General features: G+C 46.7%; 1 pseudogene; it reads right to left on the bottom strand.

The window, feature by feature from the left end:
* Positions 1-2,055: 2,055 nt before the first annotated feature.
* Positions 2,056-25,420, bottom strand: LOC132477383 (uncharacterized; annotated as a pseudogene).

Here is a 25,420-nt window from a genome sequence, read left to right as displayed (position 1 = left end):
CAGGAGAGGCAGGAACTCCCTGGTTTTATGCAAAAATGCTCAGCGCTCTGTGTCTCCCCTGTTGGGGCCCCGTGGATATGAGGAGTGGGTCCTCTGGCTGTCGGCAGAATGGCCGCTTGGGAAGGATGAGGCTTGACTCTGCACGTCGGGAGAGCAGTGGTAGGAAGCCCATTTGGCTGTGAATCCCTGCCGGTTTTCCAATCCAGCACCACCAGCAATGAAACTGACAGATAAGTGGACCCTCTCATGTGTATTTTCCACATGGCTCAGGACTTGCAGGGAGAGGGATGTGATTACCAGCCCCAAGACCTAGCACTAGGCCTGGCACACAGCAGGAGCTCATTCATATTCTTTGAATGAATCAGGGAATGAATGGACCCATGGTCACACCAGCAGAGAGAGAGGGCCATGAAGAACTGAAACCAGGGCAGAAGAATTGGGAAGAGTGCAGTGGGACGGTGGGGTAAAGTTTTGCAATACAGTGTACAAGTTAATAAGGACAGGCCTCAGCGGAGGCGGGGCGGCCATGGGCAATGTGAGCACCTGGGAGCCTGAGGCCACCAGAGGGGGCTGATGGTGAGGGGGGCGTAAAGCCTGAGGCCACACAGATGAGTGACCAGGAGATGATGTCTGAGCCAGGCGGGAGAGCCAGCTTGCTAGCTGGGTGAAAGAAGCACCGGGAGGATGGTCTTGAAGGTAGAGGAGTAAAATCAGTGCTGGAAGAGCTGTACCAACAAAGCCCAAGGGGCTCAGCAGGGGAGAGAGTCTTCTAGGGGGGCAGTGGGTCAGAAAAGTGGTCCTGGAGGTGATGGGCTGGCCTGTGAGATGGGCTTTTTTTTTTTGCTCAGCATTTTATTTCTTTATTTTTATTTTTAAAATTTTTATTGGAGTATGGTTTTTTTTTTTTTTTTTGCGGTACGCGGGCCTCTCACTGTTGTGGCTTCTCCCGTTGCAGAGCACAGGCTCCAGACGCGCAGGCTCAGCGGCCATGGCTCACGGGCCCAGCCGCTCCGCGGCACGTGGGATCTTCCCAGACCAGGACACGAACCCGTGTCCCCTGCATCGGCAGGCGGACTCTCAACCACTGCGCCACCAGGGAAGCCCTTGGAGTATGGTTTTTTTAAAATATCTTTATTGGAGTATAATTGCTTTGCAATGTTGTGTTAGTTTCTGCTGTACAACAGAGTGAATCAGCTATACATATACATATATCCCCGTGTCCCCTCCCTCTGGAGCCTCCCTCCCACCCTCCCTATCCCACCCTGCTAAGTCATCACAAAGCACCAAGCTGATCTCCCTGTGCTATGTGGCTGCTTCCCACTAGCTATCTGTTTTACATTTGGTAGTGTATATATGTCCATGCCACTCTCTCACTTCGTCCCAGCTTACCCTTCCCCCTCCCTGTGTCCTCAAGTCCATTCTCTACGTCTGCATCTTTATTCCTGTCCTGCCACTAGGTTCTTCAGAACCTTTTATTTTTCTTAGATTCCATATATATGCGTTAGCATATGGTATTTGTTTTTCTCTTTCTGACTTACTTCACTGTATGACAGACTCTAGGTCCATCCACCTCACTACAGATAACTCAATTTCATTTCTTTTTATGGCTGAGTAATATTCCATTGTATATATGTGCCACATCTTTATCTATTCATCTGTCGATGGACACTTAGGTTGCTTCCATGTCCTGGCTATAGTATATAGTGTTGCAATGAACATTGCGGTACATACTCTTTTTGAATTATGGTTTTCTCAGGGTATATGCCCAGTAGTGGGATTGCGGGGTCATACGGTAGTTCTATTTTTAGTTTTTTAAGGAACCTCCATACTGTTCTCCATAGTGTATTGGAGTATAGTTGATTTACAGTGTTGTGTTAGTTTCAGGTGAATGTGAGATGGGCTTTGATGGACGGGTGCCCGGAGATGTGGACTGAGCTAGTTGAACTCTCAAGCTCCACCCCCCCACCCTAGCTCTGGGAATCTCCATCTGACAAGTTAAGCCTGAAACTAGGCCAATCCCTTATAACTGGGAAGCAGTCCAGAGCTGAGGTTCCTTTAGACAACACGCCAGGAGTCGGAGCCTGCGTGCCTGGGCAGAGTGGCTGTGGAGGCCGCCCTGCCCCTATGTTCTCTATCTTCTGAGCCATCAGAGGGGCTGGGGGTATTCAGCTTTCAGTGCATGTGCCCTGAGATGACATTCCAAATGATAATCTCCCCGTCGTAACTGGAGGTGGCAAGGAGACTAGGCGGGCATTGAGCCACACAGAGGACGTCCTCCTTTTGCCTGTGGTTCTGGGAAAGAGAGAGAGAGAGACAGACGGGGACAGAGTAAGACATCCAGTCCCCAGTCACCCACAGCTCGCCCCCCTTCATTGGATGCCTAAGACAGAGGTGACAGAGGGGCCCCTCCTGTGGCTGCCCCCCAGCCCAGGGGGTCAAGGGCATCCCTCCAGGTAGGAGTCTGCTTGCAGGTCAGCCAGAGAGGCGCTGCATCTCCTTGGGTCAGTTTTACCACCTTCCCCAGAGAGGTGTTACTCCTAGCAGCTTCCTTACCTCCCCATAATGTTGGCAAGGAGCTTATTCACAAGGAACCCTCTTTGGGGCTGAAATCTCGATGGTAATGTGACAATGGAACCCAAGCACTGGCCAAGGGGGCCTGGCCTCCCAAGAGCCCCAGGTCTAAATTCCAGGGTGTGGAGTCCCTCAACTCAATTCCTCCAGGGCTCCCACCTGCCCCGCACTGTGGCTTACAAGTACTGTTAGGAATTGGAATTGCCTAGTCTCCTTGAAAGGAGGATTTAGGTATATGGATCCTTAAGAAAGATAAGAAACGAAATGAAAATGTTTTTGGTTTTCAGACCAGTGCTACAGAGTTCAAAGAGTCCTTGGCCATTATCCTTTCAGCTTTCTCACCGGGGTACAGTTTCCTTGTGAAAAGAATTGGCTTCTCCCGGGGTTGTAAAGATCTTTCTCCCTTGCCCTCAGGTACTTCCCACAGAGAGTCCCTTGAGGACCTACCCGTGATCACCTAAGAAACCCCATCTGCTTGAAAGCAGCTGGGGAGACAGTGGGTAGGACAGTTGGAAAAGAGCAGGTCCGTGGCCCTCTCCTCCGCACAGTCTTCTGTCTCCATATCTTGCCTCCTTCTGAAATTGGTGAGCGCTCGTGTCTGGGCTTCTCCTTGCCTGGTCCCACTGCCTGCGGAACGAAGTTTACATGCCTTGGCACGGCTTTCAGGTTCTGATTAGCTTTCCAAGCTCACTTCCCTCCTGTACCTGGTGCTCCAGCCCCTCACAATATTCATAGTCCGTCCAAACAACATGCTTCTCAGGCTTCCAGACGTGGCTCACGCCCTCCTCCTTTCCCCTCACTTAGACTGCCTTTCTCTACCTGGGCCTCCCAGAAAAATCCTAGTCATCTTTTTTTTTTTTTTGCAGTACGCGGGCCTCTCACTGTTGTGGCCTCTCCCGTTGCAGAGCACAGGCTCCGGACGTGCACGCTCAGCGGCCGTGGCTCACGGGCCCAGCCGCTCCGCGGCATGTGGGATCCTCCCGGACCGGGGCACAAACTCGCGTCCCCTGCATCGGCAGGTGGACTCTCAACCACTGCGCCATCAGGGAAGCCCCCTAGTAATCTTTTAATATCCTGTACAGTGTTAGAGCAAAAGTTAGTAGTTCCCACCTCTGGGTTTCTCCAGCATTTTATATTATTATTAAAACATTATTACATTAATGAATACATTATTATATCATCTGTCGCATCATATGATGATTACTTCCTTAGTTTATCTTCTTGCCGGTCTGTGAGATTCTGGGCCGGGAATCACATTTTATTCATGTTTGTCTTTTCTGTGCCTACCCGCTAAGGATGGCGCTATGTCAGTGCTTGATAAATAGGGGGTTGAAAGAATTGATAAGTGACTGAAAAAACATTTGAAGGAACTAACACTTCACTGACTCTTGCGTGATTTCTGCCCTTGCGATGGCCATGGCTTTCCTGGGGACATTTTCTGCAAACTCTGTTCTTGCACTCAACAGTCACTCACCTGCAGACTCCACGAAGGCAGGGATCGTGTGATGTGACCACTTTGCTCATCACTGCATGTTCAGTGAATAGCAAAGGCTGGGCCCACATTCGACACATGCTGGTTGAATGAAAGCATGTTAGTTGGGCAGCTACTATAAACCAGGCCCTGAGCTACACATCCTGGGAATACAATGGAGAAAACAGACAAGGTCTGTCTTCATTGAGTTTGTATTCTAGTGACTTGTGGCTTTTGGAATATTTACAGAGGCATAAGGTACGGTTGGGTGGTGGGAAATGGTTGTGCACAATGACCTTCCTTTCTTACTGCTTGTCTTCGTGGCTTGACATCCAGACAGTCTTGAGGGAGATCATTCAACCCTGGGAAGCTGTAGAAAGTTGGGGGCTAAGAAGAATCATAAGAAGTCCCCTGGTTATGAGGCCCTAACAAGCCACAGGGCAGCAGGAATGTCATCTGCTAGGTTCGCTGGCCACCCAAGGATGGCAGAGTGAATGCATGCAGTTTTGCTTGCCAAGCAGAAGCAGGAAGTGAATGCTTCTTTGAAGAAAGTCACACGCGTCACATCCTGGGCTGCCGTTCCTGCACTACAGGACTCCAGGCTGAGCTCAAGGAGAACTGTGTGGATTTCCTCCTGGGCCTCCCCTGCCCCAACCTGAACAAAGGCCATCACTCTTCCTGGAGCAGAAGCAGCTGCCTGGAGCTCAGTGCTCCCTTCTCTACCTGGACCCCAATCATGAATCCCCCCACAGCAGAGGCTCTTGAGATGCTGTGACCACCCTAGGCAGGCCCAGAAGACTCGGGGTGAGCCCCAGGAGTGAAGGACATCCCCATCAAGTGTCACTGTTTGGGTGGAGAGTCGGACAGTGGACCAAGGCTCACCAAGTCATCCTGCCAGTGTGGCTATGGCTTCCGGAAGTGGTGAAAGTCCCATGGTGTGTCCTGTATCCAAAGCCAAAGAGGAGATGTTGTACAAGCAGTAAAATGAGCTGCCAACACACTCACAATTTCAGAGAGAGGTATTGGCACATTTTACAGCCCTACCCCTCACCCCATCAGTGATGTAGATTTTTGAAATGTCAAAGCAAATTCCCCTAGTGCCAGTGGGAATAAAAAGCAATCCACTCCTGACGTTTGGGTGATTGCATTTCAGCAAATCATATGCCAACTGACAAGCTCTTCTCGGATGGTCTGCATAGTTTCGCCTCTGTAATAAGACCCGTAGCTGATGCATGAGCTAAAACAAAAGGCATCAGCCCAGGAACCTGTAATACCAAAGGACAAATTCAACGCCAAGACCTCTCAGGCAGTCATGTCTCAAATCATCTGAGGATGCTAGGCTTAGGCTCTGACATACAGCATACTTTCAAATGAATAAAGGACTTACAATGTTTAAAAACTTTGGAAATCCAGGACCATCCAGCAGAGCAAGCAGGGGACATAAAATGCCACAGGTAGATTTAAAACATAGCTTTAGTCAGCATTTTCATCTTCCCCTGTCTCTTAATCCCTTTTCCCATCTCTAAGCCTTAAAAAAAGATTTTTTTTCCCACAGAGTTGCTTATGGATGGCATTTCATCTCCTCTTCCCATTTAGAGAGGGACTACAGCATAAAGATAAGGTGGGAGGAAGAAGGAAAAAAATTAAAGGGCTGGACAGCTGACCATCTGGTTAATCTTCAACTAGGGGTGAGAATATTCGAGACCCAGCTGGAAGCCCCTGCATGCTGGGGAGGAGGGAACATGGCCAGCCTGCATGAAAGGTAAGAAGACCAGACAAGGTATGGAGAGCTACCACTGTCAAGGCACAGTCTGGTTTGGATCCCCAAAGATGACCTCTCTGCCCCTGATAGCTTTTATACCCTGTACTTTGTGAGATTGTGATCTATAAGAAATATCTACTTGGTCTTTGTCCACATTCTGGCACAGAGGACCTAAAACCTTGCAATTTCCTGAGTGATGAGACCATGGAAGCTCTTCGCTCTTTTCCCACACCTTGCCCTCTGCCTCTCTGCCATCTGGCTATTCCCGAGTTATATCCTTTTATAATAAACTGATAATCCAGTAAGTGAAATATTTCTCTAAGTTCTGTGAGATGCTCTAGAAAATGAATATAACCCAAGGAGGGCATTGTTGGAACCTCTGATCTATAGCCAGTTGGACAGGACTTGCAAATAGTGTCTGCGGGGCAGGGTGGAGGGGCGGGCAGGAGTCTTGTGTCTTGTAGGACTGAACCCTGACCCTGTGGAATCTGATGCTCTCTCCAGGTAGATAGAATCAGAATTGAGTGGAATTGTAGGGTACCAGCTGGTGTCGGAGAATTGCTTGTTGGTGTGGGAAAAACCTCCACATGTCGGAATTGGGTACAGAGTCATTACACTTCTTCCCATAGAAAAGAATTTAAAAAACAGAAACAGAAAAACTAAAAAAGTTTTTTAAAGGGAGGGAGGAAAGAAAGATGGGGGGGAAAGGGGGAGAGAGGGAGGGAGGAAACTCTTTTGCCCATATCACTGCTTAGCTTATACCAGATAGAGGTATAAAGAATTTCTCCAAAATCTGTTTTTGGAGAGAAAGGAATCAACAGGGCATGGGGGTGGGGAGAAGCATATCAGTCTGAAGCAGGGTTTTGAAATACCATAATTTTGTACATTTCACTTACAAAGTACACATTTATTCTTCTATCCCATCCAACAGCTATGATACACCTAGAACAATAACAGACTATTACATTTTGATACTTAAGCTTATCATCTGTTTAATTTTTGCATAGAATCAGTACTGTGGCCTCATTTTGCTGTGTCCGTGTGATAAATGAAGGCAGCAAGAAAATCACCGCTTCTGTTTTTTATGAAGAGCAAGATAAAATGTGATCTGATAAACTAGAGTCAGTTTTTTAACTGGTTCTTAAAGGATTAGGGAACAGAAAGAGGATACCCTGGTCCGTTTTCATGGTCTGCTCCATGAGCAGCTTGCCTTCTGGAGGATTATTTGATCCTGAGAACATGGCTGAACCACGGAGGCAAGGGCACAAACAGAAATTGATCAAGGATTGTTTTTCACATTTTAATGTTCAGGAGAGAATTTATTGGATTTTTATTCTTTGATTTAGGGCTGCTGAATTTAACTACCCTAGCTTGTGATTTATTCCTTAATAAAGCATTTGGTGGAGAGATACATTGTTTCCTATCTCTACCTCTAAACCACTATCAAAATGTGCAGAGAATTGTTTCCAATATTCTGGAAGAGCCTAGTTGCCTAAACTACCATCAGGGAGCAACCACAGTTTGGGGAATTCTTTGACACATTTGCTTCCGGAAAATTCCCTTTACTATCTTGGTGTCCTCCTCCAGGACAAAGTTTGTATCAAAAAATATGTCCCACTAAATATCCAAGATGACCCTCATATTCAAGCTGACTAGAACTCACTTATTTTGGCTTACCTCCAAGTAGGTATAATCACAGACTTCACTTTGCTTTTCGTCTAGAAAGATAATATTACCAACTTAGAGTAGGCATTTTTCTTTATTAGTTCTTGAGTCAGTTTACATATATTGACTTAACCCAACTGATGACTGGGGAAACTTCAGCACTTACTTTTTAGTTTTCAGACCACAGTTAGGTGTCTTTCAAAGCCATCAAAACACAGCTGATGCCACTCTCACTGCCCTAAAAGGCTGATGCAGCCCTCGCTCAGCTATGGGAAGAGGCTCACCTTCTCCCTGACAGGACCCTGCACAGTGCCTGGCACTTACTGACTGAGTGAATGAGCAAAAGAATGCATGAGGTCAAAGGCAGAGCTAGGAATCACGCACTCATTACCCTGCGTAATTTTTTTTTTTTTTGCAGAGCCGTGAGGCGTGCGGGATCTTAGTTACCAAACCAGGGATCCAACCCGTGCCCCCTGCAGTGGAAGCGCGGAGTCTTAACCACTGGACCACCAGGGAAGTCCCTACTCTGAGTAATTATTATTATTTTTTTTTTGAGGTACGCAGGCCTCTCACTGTTGTGACCTCTCCCGTTGCGGAGCACAGGCTCCAGACGTGCAGGCCCAGCGGCCACAGCTCACGGGCCCAGCCGCCCTGCAACATGTGGGATCTTCCCGGACTGGGGCACGAACTGTGTCCCCTGCATCGACAGGCGGACTCTCAACCACTGTACCACCAGGGAAGCCCCTGAGTAATTTTTATCTTATTTACTTGGACTTCATTTGTACTGATAGTTGAAGAAAGTTTGCCTCTGATCTTCCCCATAGTTTCACAGGCCAGAACTGTGGAAATTTTACCAAGAACAAACACAGCACATGAACAAATGGAATAAGCAGCCTTGAAAAGAATCACAATGACACACAAAAGAGAGTAGCTTTTAGTTCATCTAGACTTTGTGATGTTTGACTTATGCGATTTTTAGAATGCTTTAAAAAGCTAAACTCTTTTAAGAAATGAGGCCTATACCAGGCAGTGAGGGAACAAATGCATGGCCTATAGATGGGAGAACAAACATGTATATAATGTATGTCCTTCCTACATAGAAGTTTAGAGTCACTGGCAATGAAATGCCAGAGAAAAAGGATGTAGGATTGTTACATGTATCCTAGATTTTATCTCATTTGATTTCTTCTACATTTACTACAAATGCCTAATCTTGCATCATTATTTTATGGGGGCCTTTGGTAGGAGGTGACTCACCTTGTTTCAAGGTGTGAAGACAATGTCCGTTGTTGTAGCTCCATATTTTCAGACAGCCATCTCTGCCCCCAGTAACTAGCCTAGGAAACAGAGACCCCCGTCAGGACTGCATGTCAGAGGTCACCCTGCCTAATGGTAAAAGATTCTGGCGGGACTTCCATGGTGGCACAGTGGTTAAGAATCCGCCTGCCAATGCAGGGGACACGGGTTCGAGCCCTGATCGGGGAAGATTCCACATGCCGCGGAGCAACTAAGCCCGGGCGCCACAACTACTGAGCCCGCGTACCACAACTACTGAAGCCCACGCACCTAGAGCCCATGCTCCGCAACAAGAGAAGCTACCACAATGAGAAGCCCACGCACCACAATGAGAAGCTCTCGCTGGCCACAACTAGAGAAAGCCCGCCCACAGCAACAAAGACCCAATGCAGCCAAAAATAAATTAAAAAAAAAAAAAGATTCGGGAGAAGGCACATACCCTCTTCCACTGGAGTCAAAGGTCAAACAACAGATTCCAGGATTGCCATGAGCCTCAATAAAATCAGACAACAGTATTCCTGTTTCAAAGCCCCATACTTTCACCACCTGTATCAGGAAGTTGGAAAAAGTAGCCTGGAGACACTGGCTATCAAATTAAAGAGAATTTGCATTTAGAGGTCTAGTGTCATAGATATGAAAGATGAAAGTTTACCCCAAAAGTTTCCGTACTTTCAATACAAGTTGGTTACCTGAGTGTATTCATTAGCTAGGGCTGCCATAAGAAAATACCACAGACTGGGGAGCACAAACAACAGACATTTATTTTCTCACAGTTCTGGAGACTGGAAGTCCATGATCAAGTTGCCAGCAGGGTTTGGTCTCTTCTGAGGCGCCTCTCCTTGGCTTGCGGATGGCCGCCTTCTCACTGTGTCCTCACAAGCTCTTTCCTCTGTGCCTGTGCAACCCAGCATCTCTTTATGTGTCTACATTTCCTCTGGCTATAAGAAGACCAGTCAGACTGGATTAGGGCCCACCCTAACAGCTTCATTTTAAGTTGATGACCTCTTTAAAGACTCCATCTCCAAATACAGACACATTCTGAGGTACTGGGCGTTAGGACTTCAACACGTGAATTTGGGGGGAACACAGTCTATAGCACTCTCTGAGAAGATTAGAAAATTTAGAAATATTGGATGAAAATCTCCTGGCCACTTAGACTCAGAGAAGATAGGTGTGGATTGAATGTTGAGCAGCAAAATTTATTCACCATCAAAGCAAAGCTGAATGGATGGATGACCCATATTCTGGGGAGGATATTTAAACCCTCAGCTTTAGGACTTCACTCAGTCCAACTCGTTCCAGTCTTGTAGTTACTTTCTTTTAGCTCCAAACTTTGAGCAGCTTTTGAATGAGAATCATCTTTAAAGGGAGGTGAGTAGCATCTGTCATGACTGGTTGGGGTAGGTGCCCCCCGCCCCCCCAGGAAGGACCTCCTCTGGGGCAGACTTTCTGGATCCTGCACCCAGAGGCAGTGACTGTGTCAGAGGAGAAACACTTGAGGACAGCAGTCTTTCTCAGGACTGTTGAACAGTCCTTCTAGCCTGCCACTTTGTAAAAAAAGGCTGCCCCACTGACATTAGAGAAACTTCTGGGTCTCCAAGCCAAAAACCAGACAGCACTGTTGTTGATTGCAAGTTGCTGAGATCAGTAGGGTACACTTTGCTTCCTCTCCTCTGTCCTTCTATAAGGCCAGGGTTCCCAGGGGTGTGTACAGCTCAGGGGCATTCATCTGTTCTCCTGAATATTTCAATAAACCCTTAGTGTTACTTTAGTGGTTTTAATCTTTACTTTACTTTAGTGGTTTCAATCTTTGCAAATATCCCAAAGTTCCATAACATGCAGTGATTTGTGATATGGTTGAGCTCCAGAATTGATTTAAGTACCTGATGGCTTTTTTTTTCTTTCTTTTTTTTTTTTTTTTTTTGATTTCCCCAAGAAAGCCACTTGCTACTGCTGGTAATGGAAGTGAAAAGATTGAAGACTGAAGTGAGCAAGGGAAATCTCTCTGAAAATGACTTTAGGGTTCTATTTACAGAATCAAGAAAAGTCTAGGGGCCTCCCTGGTGGCGCAGTGGTTGAGAGTCCGCCTGCCGATGCAGGGGATACGGGTTCGTGCCCCGGTCTGGGAGGATCCCATATGCCGCGGAGCGGCTGGGCCCGTGAGCCATGGCCGCTGAGCCTGCGCATCCGGAGCCTGTGCTCCGCAACGGGAGAGGCCACAACAGTGAGAGGCCCGCGTACGGAAAAAAAAAAAAAAAGAAAAGTCTAAAGGTGCTGTGTACACTTTTCAGGTATACCTACCACACTTACATTTTGTGGAGGGAATTTCATGCCATAGCAGGGCTCCTTTAAGAATTTCACTGTCCCAGGGACTTCCCTGGCGGTCCAGTGGGTAAGACTCCATGCTCCCAATGCAGGGGGCCCGGGGGTTCTATCCCTGGTTAGGGAACTAGATCCCGCATGCTGCAACTGAGACCCGGCACAGCCAAATAAATAAATAAATATTAAAAAAAAAAAAAAAGAATTTCACTGCCTCATGTTGTTCTTCCTTTTGGAGATCCCATCCATTCAAATATATTAAAATGCAACCATATCCCCAATTAAATATAATAGAATTTTGCTAGTAAATTTTAAAATAATTTAAAGAATATAGTTTTAAGCTCAGTTGATAAAAAATTGTTATTCTTATAAACTTTGGTATTACATATAACTATGTGTGTGTTAAGTTGCAGCTCATAAGTAATGTGCCGTAAACATTTAATTGAGCATTTATTAATTTTCATTTTACAGTTTACAAGGATTTTCAGAGGCAAAGTCGGTGGTCCCTAGCACTCTGCTTATACAACTGAATGAACACAGTGTGGTATAGTGGTATTCGTAAACTCAGGCTTCATCAAGATCTTGGACTATATTCTCTCCTCCACACATATCAACTGTAATGTGGTTTAGATGTCATGAATTGTGATGGTGGGCATGATGATGGTTCAAAGATTTCACACAGCAACAGATTTGCAAGGTGAGCGAACACTCAAATCTATAATTTAATTCAGTAAGTATTGGAGAGTTTATTACCAGCATGTGCCTAATACAGTATAATAGCTGTGAGGGTGTTTACAGCTCAATTCAACACCTACCTACCACCCACCACTGGGGGAGACGTGCATATCAAAATAATGCTATTGAGGGAGACAGACTGTGTTACCATGGAATTAGGAGCCCAGATGCTAACGGAGCCATTCGTTCTGCCTGGGTGTGGGAGGGAATCTAGGATGCTTTCTTAGAGGAGCTGGTATCCGAGTTGTGCCTTAAAGAATAAGAACATTTTGAGAGACCAAGAAGGAAGGAAGAGGGAACCATAGATGCTCTGATCCCTGCTCTCAAGTGCCCGCAGAAACTGTTTAGAGGCGAGGCTCACACAGGTGAAACACAGCAGGGCAGGTGAGAACACACCCCAGCAGCCATGGGAGGCACTAACTGTGGGGGATCAGGAGGTGGGAGGTGCCTGCATGAGTCAGGGCAGCGAAGGCAAGTGTTTCCTGGCGGAGAGCGGACTTGAGCTGGACCTTGAAGGGTGTGTGTAGGAAAAGAGGAGGAAGCAGGAAATTCTGGGGTGGAGATGAGAAAAGCTTGCACAGAGCCAGGGGCAGGAATGTGCTGGATGCTGAGAAGGTGAAGAGGTTGGCTTCCTTGGACTCAGAGGTGACTCTGATAAATTTGGAGGATAAATGCTTCTTTACAGGTTTGAACCCAAAGTATGCAGGAACCCGCCTTCTTTGAGATGAATTGAGACTGATTCATCATAAATTTTTTTTTTTTTTCCGGTACGCGGGCCTCTCACTGCTGTGGCCTCTCCCGTTGTGGAGCACAGGCTCCGGACACGCAGGCTCAGCGGCCATGGCTCACGGTCCCAGCCGCTCCGCGGCATGTGGGATCCTCTCGGACCGGGGCACGAACCCGTGTGCCCTGCATCGGCAGGCGGACTCTCAACCACTGTGCCACCAGAGAAGCCCAGAAACAGGGTTTTGATGAGGGGAGGACAGAGGGAATTCTGGAGCCTGGGAAGAGTGATCTCAGTTGGGTTGCTATAGAGGGACCCTGACAAGGTCAGTGAAAAGAAAAGGTAGGGAGAAGCGCTTCATAGTGATGTCCCCCAAATAAAAACAGCTACACTAAATTAAGCACCCCGGATGTAGCTACTGTCTGTCCAGCACACTCCTGTCTTCTGTTAAGAGAACTGCTTCTGTGACTGTAAGCACTGGACAAAGGGTCTGAGCCTGGTCAGGCTGTGTCCTTCCTTTAGGTTTTTCTGGCTGGAGTTGCTAAGAAGGGTAGAGCTGGGCTGTGAGTTCAGGCTGTGGGCTTGGACAGGTCCTGGCCATTTGGAAGGAGAAAGCTATTCAGCAGAGGTGTTGATGAGACCAATGTGAACCAAGGAGCAGAAATGCAAAGTGCAGGCATACAGCATGGGAACAACAGTGCCATCTGTGAGCTCAGCTGCCCTTGAGTCCGTCTGTCCTAGGATCTGGTTTCAATAACCAATAATTTCTCCCCCCTTTCATTATATAAGTTTCAGGTATATAGTATTAGAATTTGACATCTGTGTACCCTACAGAGTGATCACCAGCACAAGCCCCTGCATTGGCAGGCGGATTCTCAACCACCGCACCACCAGGGAAGCCCTCCGTGCATGAGCGTTTTAAGAGTGGGGTTTTTGTTGCCTGCAGTTCTATAGTTTCCCTGGGTTTATTCTCCATTGGTTTTCAAAGCCGGGTGATTTGGGAGCTTATCTCTCCTAGGCAGGATCTGGGGGCTGGGGTGCCTGATGTGGAGCTCGAATCCCTCACTCCTCAGGGAAAAGCTCCACCTCTTTGGGGTCCCTCCCAATTGTGCAGCTGGGGTGTGGTTTTCCCTGGTGAGCCCGTATCTCTGTCTCTCCCACGCATCTCAATGCTGTCCTTTTACCTTTTCTCGCAAGGCTCTGTTCATCCAGTTTTCAGATCTCTTTCTGAGGGAATTATTCCATTTGCAGTTGTAGGTTTGTGTCTGTGGGAGGATGTAAGTTCAGGATATTCCTGTGCTGCCATCTCGAACCCTCTTGCTTGTGTTTGGGGCGATGGGTTCCTGTCTGTTTGCTGCTTGTTGGCCTCTCTCTCAGCTTCTTACACATGGACATCCCTCATCCTGTTGCCTCCTCTGTCTTTAAACCAGCAATAGTGCACTGAGTCCTTCAAATTCTCCCTTTTCAGCTTAAACTGTTTCAGTTAGATTTTTGTCCCTTTGACTCAAAAGAATCTTACCAGGTAAGGAACTTCCTTGGTGGCACAGTGGTTAAGAATCCACCTGCCAACGCAGGGGACATGGGTTGGATCCCTGGTCTGGGAAGATCCCATATGCCAAGGAGCAGCTAAGCCTGTGCACCACAACTACTGAGCCCACGTGCCACAACTACTGAAGACCGTGCATTTAGAGCCCGTGCTCCATAACCAGAGAAGCCACCGCAATGAGAAGCCTGTGCACCACAACGAAGAGTAGCCCTGGCTCGCCATAACTAGAAAAAGCCCATGCGCAGCAACGAAGACCCAACGCAGCCAAAAATAAATTAAAAAACAAAACAAAACAAAAATCTTACCAGGTGAAACTACTCTGCGGTGAGCACAGTTCATAAATTATCTTTTATGAACACAACTAATCTACAAGACGACCCTTTCTCCCATATTGCAGAAGAGTAAACCAACGTCTCAAAGAATTCAGTAACTTAGCTCAGAAGGATTGAGTACTTCACCCGAGGTCGTCCAGTTTGTGGTAGTTTCAGAATTTAAACTCAGATCTGTCTGTCTCCAAGGCATTCTGCCCCACCTCCTCCAAATCTCTGCTTCCCTGTCCACAGTGTAAAGTTACTGGGAAGCGGCTACTGGACTAAGGCATTTCCCAGCTTCCCATTCACCCAGAGTCATGAACTCAGCAATAGAATGTGAGAGAAAGTGATGTATCATTTATGGCTGGGATTTTTTAAGAGACAGATATGCCTTCTCTATTCTCATACCCATTGCACCTGGATTAAGAGGAATCTGAGAACCTAAGTAAGGTGGGACCCCCATATGGAGACAGCCCTGTTCTTGAAGGGAGAAAAAGTGCCTCTCACCAGGAGCACTGGCACTGGATTGTTCTGTTGTTTCAACCTATGGAAAATATGGAGTTTATTTGTTACAGTGGCAAGCCTTACCTTAACTAATACACCATGCTATCTTCCTTCCAAGAAATAACTTTCTTTCTGTCCTAATTCCTGTTGACACAAAACAGCTCTCTTTGTGGTGTGCAGTATTAAATTCACAGAAAATAACAAGTGAAAATGGAAATCTCAATCTGTCACTTTACTCTTCTTTAGAGAATGCCAGAAACCAACAGACTCCTGAAATGTTTCGTGTGTCCCCATGATTTAGAGACATGAAATATTTGGGCTAAAAAAATCAATCAAAGAACGAAGACTATTTGATCAGGCATGCTGGAAATTTAGCTGTTTGGTTCTAGTTGATTAGTTTTTATTTGATAGAAATAATATATTCTGAAATAAATTACACACCCTATTTCCAAGATAGGATTTCAATATATTTTAAAAACACTTTGGGAAGTGATTCAATATGCCTGAATCATCACAGGCAAGATGCTAATCTTGTAATCATGAGTTTAGATTGGGAGAAAATGGAGAGGCACTAGGAAAAGAAAATAGGATAGAAAACATGTCCTCACATACAGAATTATGATTATCTGATGGTGGTAAATTTCAAAAAAAAAAAAGTGAAATCTCCAACTTTGTGGCCTTGGTGGATGTCTTTGCATAAATTTGATTTTCAAAATAAATCATAAACTAAAGTCCATAAATCTTACCATTTTAATCAAATGTTCTTGGAGAACTGAATTGAGTTTGGGTCCTGTTGTATCCCTGACTGTGATCTCAACACCTAGTTTTGTATAAAATAACCTCTTCATTGCCATGAGATAGACTCTAAGTTCACTACACAGAAGCCATGTTGGACCCTACAGACAGTAAAACCCCAGAGCATCACAGGGTCCCTCTGCTCAGTCTTGGGGGCTTTTCTCTCCTTTGCCCACTTTTGCTCCCTTTATGATCTCATCCACTTCATGGTTTAAAATTCCATCTAAATGCTGATTATTCCCACATTTATATCTCCAGCCCTGACATCTCCCCTCAACTCAGGATGACTCTCTCCAGCACGTCCACAACTGGGCTTCTGACCTTATGATCCTCTCACCCACCATCTTCCTCACTGCGGTGTTTGGCTCAGGCCTAAACTCTTGGTGCCATCCTTGACTCCCCTCTCCCTCTCTCTCCCCTCTCTCCTTTAAAAAAAAATAACAGCTTTATTGCTATTTAACCCACATACTACAAAATTTGTATTTTTAAGCGTACAATTCAGTGGCTTTTAGCATATTCACAGAGTTGAGCAACCTTTACCACTATCTAATTTCAAAAAGTTTTCATTCCTCCAAAAAGAAACCCCATGCCCTTTAGCAGCCACTCTCCATTCCCACCTCACCCCATCCCCTGGCAAGTACTAAACTCATTTCTGTCTCTATGAATTTGCCTATTCTGGACACTTTATATAAATGGAATCATACAATACATGGCCTTTTGTGACTGGCTTTCACTTAACACTTGAAGCTTCTCAAGCTTTTCCATGTTGTAGCATGTGATAGTGCTTCATTTTTTTTTTTCTTGCTGAATAATATTTCATTGTATGGATGTACCTGATTTCATTTATCCATTCCTCAGTTCATGGACATTTGGTTTATTTCTACTTTTTGGCTATCATGAATAATGTTCCTATGAATATTCATATGCAAGTGTTTGTATGAACAGATGTTTTCAATTCTCTTGGGTGTAAACCTAGGAGTGGCATTGCTAGCTCGTATGTTAACCCTGGTTAACATTTGAGGAACTGCCAGGTATTTTCCAAAGTGGCTGCATCATTTTAAATTCCCACCAGCGACGCATGAGGGCTCCAATTTCTCTACCTCCTTGCCAACACTTGCTATGGTCTCTCTTTTGATTTTAGCCACTCTGATGGGTGTGAAGTGGTATCTCACTGTGGTTTTAGTTTGCATTTTCATAGGGACTAATGACGCTGAGCACCTTGGCCTGTGTTTATTGGCCATTTGAATATTTTCTTTGAAGAAACTTCTGTCCAAGTCCTTTGCCCATTTTATTTTTATTTTATTTTTATTTTTTTTTTTTTGCGGTACGCGGGCCTCTCACTGTTGTGGCCTCTCCCGTTGCAGAGCACAGGCTCCGGACGTGCAGGCTCAGCGGCCATGGCTCACAGGCCCAGCCGCTCCGCAGCATGTGGGATCCTCCCAGACTGGGGCACGAACCCGTGTCCCCTGCAACGGCAGGCGGACTCTCAACCACTGCGCCACCAGGGAAGCCCCCTTTGCCCATTTTAAAATTAAGCTATTTGTGCTTTTATTGCTGAGTTTTGTAGGCTAAATGCAAGTCCATCATCAGAAATATGATTTGAAAATATTTTATCCCATTCTGTAAGTTGTCTAATCACTTTCTTAATAGTGTCCTTTGAAGCACAAGTTTTTATTTTTGAGAAAGTCCAACTAATTTTTTTTCCCCTTTAGTCTCCTGTGCTTTTGATATCATATCTAAGAAATCATTGCCTAGTCCAAGGGCATGAAGATTTACTCCTATGTTTTCTTCTAAGAGTTTTGTAGATGTAGCTCTTTTTACATTTAGGTCTATGATCCATTTTGAGTTAACCTTTTTATATAGTGTGAAGCAAGATATTCAAGTCCAAAATCAAGGTGTGGATAAGCTTGGTTCCTTCAGAGGCCTCTTTCCTTGGCTTGCAGATAACCACCTTCTTGCTGTGTCCTTGCATGGTTGCCTCTCAGTCTAAGTGTCCTGACTTCCTCTTCTTGTAAGGACACCGGTCATATTGGATTAGGGCCCACCAGTATGACCTCATTTAACCTTCAGTACTTCTTTTTAGGCGCTATCTCTAAATACAGTCACATTCTAAGGTACTGGGGGTTAAGACCTCAACATAGGAATTTTGAAGGGACACGATTCAGCCCTTAACATCTATCAATCCTTTCTTATGTGAGTGGTGAGTGAGCTGTTTTATGCATCTGTACAAAGCAGTGAATCTGATCTCCTTCCCAAGGTTGCAGCATTCCTTTGACTCATGCTGCTCTAAATCCCCACCCTCTGGCCCCGTGACAGTCCAGAAAAGAAGGTGGATGAGTCATGAAAACGTGTCATATTCACTGGAAAAGCATATGAGATGATGGATGAAATAAATCAGTGAGGTTTTTTTGTTTTTGTTTTTTTATATGAAAAATAGTGTATTCCAAAGATAACAGAGTGACTGAGTTTTAGAGGTAGACAGGACCCTTGCTAGAAAAAGAGGTGTGAAGGCAAACAAAATGAAGGTGGTAATGTTGCTACCTCTGCCAGGGTCAGAAAGGTTTAAATTCTAAGCTTTAGAGACAGTGTTTCAGAAAGGGCCCACTCGCCCTAGTGTGTTACCAGATAAGGTGATAACCTCTAGTGGCAAGGGACTGTGCCTCCCTATGTCCCCATTCTGTCCCCAGATCCCCTTCTCCATCCCCCAACCTGCACTCTCCAAAGACAAAGGGAGTCTTTGGACAGAACGCAAGCAGGGGCCTCAATGCAATAATGTTAACTCCTCCCAAACAAAACACCAGGTATAGGGCTTCCCTGGTGGTGCAGTGGTTGAGAGTCCACCTGCCGAAGCAGGGGACACGGGTTCATGCCCCAGTCTGGGAAGATCCCACATGCCGCGGAGCGGCTGGGCCCGTGAGCCATGGCCGCTGAGCCTGCGCATCCGGAGCCTGTGCTCCGCAACGGGAGAGGCCACAACAGTGAGAGACCCGCGTACCGCAAAAAAAAAAAAAAAAAAACCAAAAAAAACACCAGGTATAGAAAGTTCTCTAAGAGGCTGCCCCTCCACTGCCTACATAGTCTCCTTTTCCAAAGCAAATCCACAAAAGTAAATAACACTTGAGTATCTGCTAATCCAGGGGCCCCAAAGGCTACAGAGAGGGGAATGAAAACATGAAGGGAACACCTTCTCTGTCTGAAACCACATTGGATAATATGCATCAAAACATAAGAGGGCAAAGACCTTAATGGTGTTGTCAGTGGGCATGGAAAATATTTTGTGATCCTCGGCAGACACATGGATGTAGATCACTGGAGCTGTGTGGCTTTTCAGCATACCTGTTGGTTTTCTAGAATGGAAAATGAACAGATGAACACCAAGCAGTTCTATCTGCGATTTCTAAATAAAAATGCAAGACTAAACTTGTCCCGGATTTGGCAGCTCTATTCAACCTGAGGAGGGTTATGTCTCCCTCCGAAACGACACAAGTATATATCTTGTGTGATAAAAGGTCTGAAGCAGACAGTACCCAGTTATAGCAACACAACTCCGTGTGAGATGAAGCCCTGAGCTTGGTTTCTCCCATGGCTGACAATATCACTATAAAAGGAATAAACACGGAAGAGCACAGCGTGGGGTTGGAACAGATTCCATGCAGGTTGTTGCTTTATGCAGTATTCAGATCTGGCGTGAATGTCTTTTTAATAAGAGTTTATTTTAAGGAGCTCTGAGGGATCACAGTGCCCCGAGGGGCTCAGGGCTGGGTCTGTAGTGGGCGGGTGAGGAGGTAGGGAGAGGGGAAGCGGGCTGAGGTCGAGGGGGAGAGAACAATGTCTTTTTATAACCAAGTCACTGGAAGTAAGCAAATTGTTCTCCGTCTCCAGACACATGGGAGTCTAAGGTAATAGAAGTGAGTAGAAAAATCATGTTTCTTTCTTTCTTATTAGGCATCCGACATTGTGCTGCGTGCTCTACGTGGAAGATCTCATTTGCTATCTTTATATTACTCCAGAAGTGGGTATTCTTGTTATTGCCTTTATAGAGGAGGGCATGGAGACTGCAGCCCTTGCGCAGGATCACTCAGCTAGAAAGGGACAGAGGTGGGACCAGAACCCACGTGCTTCACTGCCACGCAGCCCTGCTCCAAGGCTGAGAGGGACAAGGGTCACCTTGCAGTTCCTAAGTGATGGCTGTACAGAGGCTCAGCAAGGAACCTTGGCTTTCCCTAGCTGACTGGTTCTTATCCCAAATCCCACTATCCACTCTCCATTTCCCCCTCTCCTTCCTTCTCCAACGCTTATCAACAGAAATGACAAGGCTTTTAGAAGCCAGGTTGCGTTTGAAACCTCTCTGCCACTACTTCCAAACAGTTACTTAACTCCTCTGAGCTTCAGGTTCTTCCTTGGTACATGGAGTTGATGTGAGGATTAGAGAGAATGGATGTGGTGCATAATGCCCGGTACAAAGTAGGTGCTCAATAAAAGGACAGTTACGGTTATTTCCAAGAAAGCGTTACTGAGACTTGCTCTGGAGGGGCACACGTGAGAGGTAGGCGCCCAGTTCTAAGGAGGAGGATGACTACACATTGAGGGGGTGATGGCAACAGTTTGTGACCCTGCTACCTTAATTCCAGGCTTTCCAGAACAATCCCCGTTTTCTTAGGTCACTTCTGCTACACCTCAGGGGTGGTAGAGCCCTTACTTCAGTTGGGGTTAAACAACTCCAGTGGAGAAGTGAGTGTAAGCTTAGGGCCATCTGAGTGAGGTGCATAGAAGGGACATTGATGATACGTCACAATCCCTAATCGCTCTCTACAACGGATCATCGTTCATTGTAGGGAAGATAGCAGTCTGATCAAAGAAAATCCTTCCCATCGTGAGGGAATGCTGGCTCCACACAATCTCTTTGTCCCTGAAAAGTATTTGCGTTTTAAGTGAGTTCCTTATTAACCCCAAAGAATGACCCTTTAACAGCCACAGGCAGAAGTTTTCCAGGCTCTGTGTGTCTGGGAGATCAAGTTTGGACAGGGGTTCTTAAGTTATTCTAAAGGGGAATTGGTGATCCCCAGTTCTGCTCTCTTGTACTTACTAGGTCAAGGGCACCGTTGGTTGGAGAAAGACTTACCCAGGCAGATAAGGATCCTCGACTCTAATTATTCGATCCATTCCACCCATCAGCAGCAAGTTCCTTCCCTTACAGATGAAAATACCTTGACTCCTTATAGATGAGAAAAACTGTTTGATCACATTCTACTACTCGCCTTTGGGGCAGACCAAGGAATGCCTGGCCTTTTCTTGCTTTGACATCTTTTCTAACATCCTTTATCTCTTTCATCTTTTGCTTGGCAGTTTGTTGTTCCCACAGTGCACCCTAAAAATATTCACAGAAAAACAAAACACAGTTTCTTAACATGATCAGTCAATTTTCTGACAAGTTACTAATTTTTAAAGGTCTCAGGCTCACTTTCAGGGATGACTAGTGTTTTCTTCTTTTTCAACCCCAGGTGTTAAACTATAGAGAGTCTGAAGAATGAAAATTATGTTGTAGGAAAAGCAAGGTTTTCCCAGATCTATACTGCGTGCCAGGCACTGGGCCAGGGCCTCTCCACACACAATCTTGTTTGAATCTCACAGAAACTCAGTGGGGCAAGCACCTTTACCGCTACCTTATAGGTAGGAAAACTTACACCTGGAGAGGTTAAAAATTTGATGTAAAGAAAACAGTAGGGCCAAGGAGCACTGTCTGACTCCTAAATCAGGGCCTATCAGTTTTCATTAGCCAACCAGCCAATTTCATCCTACAATTATTTTAACAGATATTTTTAGTCAAATGACTTTTGGGCTTATGAATCTACTGAACAGTAGAGTCTAAATAATAGCATCATACAGAAGCATCACACAGAAACGATCAAGGGCCTTCCTGTAGGTTTTAGATGTTGGTCTTGAGACAGGCTGGGACCTGGGACCCTTTACTGGAGTGCTTGCACTTAGATAAAAGTCTCCTCCCGAAAAAAAATACAAAGTAACTCTAAGGGACTAAAAATAACTACACGGGTGCCCAGCTGGGGCAATCTTGAACAATAAGATACAAAAAGGCCATCAACTGCCATTTCTGAGGTGGGGAGAGCAAAGCAGGGTATGAGCATGCTCCCTGCACACAGCACCACGCACGGGGTGGGCAGACCACCTAAGCCACCACTGTGGGCCTGACCTTTGCCCCTACCCCACCCACCATTTAAGGAACCATCTCCCCCCACTTCGGGAAGCGAGCAAGGGCACCTGTTACTTGTTTTCACTCCCTTCCTGCAGTCCCAATAAAGCCTTGCCTGAATTCCTCATTGGGCCTCTTATAAATATCTATTGATTAAAGAGTCCAGAGGCTCCTGTCTCTTCAGCGGCGTGGGTTCATATCCCACCGCTGCCACCAAAAATGACCATACCCTTTACTCGTCTGGCTTTCCCCATCTGACCTCAGCCTTGAAGGTGCCTAAAGGACCTTGGAGGACGAAGGTGGAAGAACATTTGTCTTCACCCCCTCTCCGTCCCTCTAACCCCCAATAAGAATCCTCTTCTGTCGTTTGTGACTTCGGCAATTGGCCGAAGGATCATTGGTTGGGTCTGTGTCTTGCGCCTGTTATCACAAATTATAAGCTCAACTCTTTTCCAGGACTCAGGGAGAAGAATGTGGGGCTCAGAAAAGTTCAGTCAAAGCGGGTGGAGGCTTCACCTCCCGAGGGTGGAGGTAGGACTGAAGCAGGCCTGCCGATTTTCCTGGAGAAGTGGGAAATCTCCAGCTTTCACTGGAAACCGCCAGAATTGTACATGTTGGTACCCAGCTTCAGAACATGCTTTACACCTGTCTGTGGCTGCTGGGCCCGTGACTGCCTCTCAGGGCCTCTGGTTTAGGGTGTGCTGGGAGGATTGGGCCGGTGTCTGGGGTGGGGGAATGAGCCCTCATCTTTCCCCTTGTGAGCTTTCCTTCAGAGTCACGTGGCTGTTCTCCCTTCCATGAATTCGAACAGAGAAGCAGAGTCATTTCCGAACGACTGGGGTCTGTGACTTCCACGTTATTGGGGGCTGTCACCCGAGACCGGAGCCACCCCTGGCCGGTTTATGGACAGTGAGTTGAGGGGAGGACCCTGCTCTCCATGGCTCCTCCCCGCAGGGGCCAAGGGCTGGGTGGGGTAGTGGCTCTGGCCCTGTCCTTCCTCCCCCCCTTTAGTGTGCAGCGGGAAGGTAAACAGCCTTGAACTTGAAGCTCTTTCGTCTGCCAGGCAGAGGGGAGAACAGGGCAAGTGCTGAGCATAGATAATTACTTCAGATGGCAACATGAGCCTGTGTAGCTGGGTGGTCACTTGAAATGTCAAAGCAATGCAGCAAACCCTTCACAAACACCAGTTTGACACTTTCACCCCTCTTGTTATGAGCAGAGATCTGAAACGTCTAAGCAGGTGTGTCACTTTATTTTTATTTTTTTAAGTGAAGGGAGAGCAGCCAGTTCATTTGCATGATCTCTGGCAGTTCGTTACCAACGGAGCCAGACAGAGATACATGTTTAAGTGGTTGTCATGGAAACCAGAGCGCATTGCTCTCCCCCAAGGTCTGAAAGAGTGGATGATGAAAAGTTTAAGCAATCACCATGGAAACCTAGAGCAGATTCAAGGCAGGTTCAGATCCCAGAACACTAACTAGCAGCTAAGTCTTCAGGTTCTGGGGTCCCGGTGGAGGGTGAATTCTGACAAGCCACTGCAGCTTCAGGGCTGACCCAGAGGCCACATCCACAGTCATGGGCTCAGGGCATCCCAGGGGGTTAGCACTGAGGTGAGGGTGTCCCCCCAAAGCTCAGACCTTTACTCTTCCTGCTCTGAGACGACCTTGGGGCCTCTCCTGCTTACCTCTCCCTATATTCCATTCCCTCCACTCCATCCATTTCCTCAGTGTGGCAGGAGCCCACAGATCTGCTGTCACAAGATGGGACCCTGCTCAGGTTTGCAGGAGAGAGGACATTCGAGGCCCAGCCTGGTCTATGACCTTGACCAAGACATGTCCCCGTTCATGTTCATGAATAACCAAAGTAAGCAAGAAAGTCCTGCCTTCCATCACTGCAAGTAAACAAATGCACTTGAAAGCACTTCCTATGCCGCAGAGCCTCTATGCCATTCTTGGTCTCTTCTGTTATGGTTTTTCCCCACTTGCTGGAGATGATCCCGTTTGGGAATAGCTGGCTGATCTGAAGCTGAGTTTTGAAGTCCAGGAGTATGTAAAGGGGGGTCCCTAAGGGGCTGTGGAAGGGGACCGACCAGAAGTGGAGACTGGAACTAATCTACGGGGTGCTGTGGGATGGGGTGAGCCATCTACCTTTCTCCTGACAGGGTTATGGTCTCTAGTGACCACTCAGGGCTGGGGGTGCTGGGGCTATAGCATATGGTGGAGTGTATGAGTGTGTGGGGTGGCATGTGATGGAACAAAATACATACCCGACTGAGCATGACACAGGTGTAGGACGCTGTGGGGATGTGTTCGGGGTGGGCGGACGGGGAGACGGGAGGAGAAGGGCACAGGAGGAAACGCTTGGAGAGCTTGTCATTACAGAATCTCAGCTCTCCCGGTGTGAAATGCTTCAGAGCACTGCTTTGGGAGAGACGTGGATTTGTTATGAATTCTGACTTCATAAAGGAACCCACTCCATAAATGTTTATCGAGCACCTATTTACGTGCCATGTGCTATTCTAAGTGTGTGGGACAAAACAGTGAACAAAACAGACAAAACCCCTGCTTTCGAGGGGCTTGCCTTCTGATGAGGGAAGGCAGATCACAAACAACAAACAGAATAGACGAATTAGATATTATATTAGAAGGTGATTAGGTGTGTGGATTTAAACAAGGGCAGAGCAAAGTAAGAAACATAGGGATTGCCAAGAGCAGGGGCTGGGCTGTTCCAATATATACTAGAGTGGACAAGGAAGCCCCACTGAGAAATGACACTTGAACAAAGACTTCAAGGGGCTGAGGGAGTGAGCGATGCAGACATTTGCAGAGAAAACCTTCCAGGAACAGGGACGAAGCAGTGAAAAGATCCTAAATATATTCAAGGAAATTGTGTGACTGGCACAGAGAGAAGGAAGGAAAGAAGTAGGGGACAAGTCAGAGACGTAAGGGTCGGGCTGACACAAAGGGCCCTGGAGGATTTGGACAGATATGACTTTTCGTTTTACAGCGTATCTCCGGTTGATGCGTAGAGAATAGACTCCAGGGGCAGGATGGAAACAGGGAGAGCAGCGAGGCTCTTGAGTGATCCCGGGAAGGGAAGATAGTTCTCACTCGACGGTAGCAGCGGGGCTGGGGAGAAGAGGTCAGATTCCGGGTGTAGTACGAAGGCGGGGCCAACAGGTCAGAATAGGTTGCAAGAAAGAGGAGTCTAGGGTGACTCCTGGATTCTGGGCAGGGCACCTGGAAGGATGGACTTAGAGGCAGCTGAGACGGGCAAGACGGTGTGAGGGAGAAGATCTGGATTCAGGTTTGGGTTTCATTTTGATGTCTGTGAGATACCCAAGTTGGAGAAGTCCTTTAGAAATAGATCCAAGGCAGCTGGAAATACCAGACTGAAGTTCAGGGCGGGGGCCAGACTGGAGACGTGCATTTGGGAATTGACAACATCGTCAGGAGGGTGATGCAGATGTGGAAGAGAAGAGGACCAAGGCCTGAGCTCTGGGGGCTCCAGCAT

Source organism: Mesoplodon densirostris, chromosome 17 (assembly GCF_025265405.1).
Source record: "Mesoplodon densirostris isolate mMesDen1 chromosome 17, mMesDen1 primary haplotype, whole genome shotgun sequence".
Lineage (NCBI taxonomy): Eukaryota > Metazoa > Chordata > Mammalia > Artiodactyla > Ziphiidae > Mesoplodon > Mesoplodon densirostris.
The sequence above is the reverse complement of the archived record's forward strand: the minus strand, read 5'-3'. Positions and strand labels throughout refer to the sequence as shown.